This window comes from Bison bison, unplaced genomic scaffold, assembly GCF_000754665.1.
Source record: "Bison bison bison isolate TAMUID 2011002044 unplaced genomic scaffold, Bison_UMD1.0 scf7180017864304, whole genome shotgun sequence".
Taxonomy (NCBI): domain Eukaryota; kingdom Metazoa; phylum Chordata; class Mammalia; order Artiodactyla; family Bovidae; genus Bison; species Bison bison.
In genome coordinates this window covers 16402286-16403009 of record NW_011494876.1, presented here as the reverse complement: position 1 = coordinate 16403009, position 724 = coordinate 16402286, and the positions used below count along the sequence as shown (strand labels likewise).

Sequence of the window (724 nt, the reverse complement as noted above, 5' to 3'; positions counted from 1 at the left end):
GGGGGGGCGGGGGTGGTGTGGAGCAGAGCACGGGAGAAAAAAAAGACCAAGCTTTGTATGTCCTCTCACCTCCATATTTGGGCATAAGCTGAGTTTAACTTGCTTCCAAGACGTTTAAGACTCATTTATGGAAAAGTCCCTTTCTCCCTTTCCGAATGTGGCAGCGGTGAGGCAAGGAGTGTTCCCTGCGCACCTGCTGCGTTCCTGCAGGTTACTGTTACCGCTGCCAAGGCTTCCTCCAGGATGCCCTCTGTGGCCGCTCCAGACCGGGTCCCCTAGTCTATGGGACCCCGCACATCAGGCAGTTCCTAAAACCTGACTGCTGCAGACCTCCCTGGGAGGTTCACACCTACTGCAGAGTAGACCTTCAAGGCGCTCTTGACCTCCTGCACTGGCGAGCGTCTGTGTCGCCATGGGTCCCACACCATCACTTGCGCAGTAATCGGCCTCCAAGGCGCCCCAACCCGCCGCAGTACTGAGTCATATTTTGGCACAGCCTCCTTGTTGCCACCCCACTCCGGGAGCGAGAAAATGCAGACCATACTTTTCCCGGAAGAGGCAAGTGCGTCTTAAAAAGGAGAACACTACCCCTGGGGTTGCCAGTACCTGTGTATCTGCGTTTGTGGGGGCGCGGCTTCTGCCCTGGGGAGTGTGCATCTCTGCCTGTCAACAACCCATCTCAGGGAAGAGACACTTTAGTGTGGGTCGGGGTCCAGGGCCGGGA

At 57.0% G+C, this 724-nt stretch overlaps 1 protein-coding gene across 1 annotated transcript in view; it reads left to right on the top strand.

Annotated features, from left to right (window-relative positions):
- Nucleotides 1-724, top strand: part of P4HTM (prolyl 4-hydroxylase, transmembrane (endoplasmic reticulum)) — a gene marked incomplete at its 3' end in the record, with an annotated part of 15579 nt that overhangs the window by 876 nt on the left and 13979 nt on the right. The gene's annotated exons all lie outside the window — the stretch shown is intronic.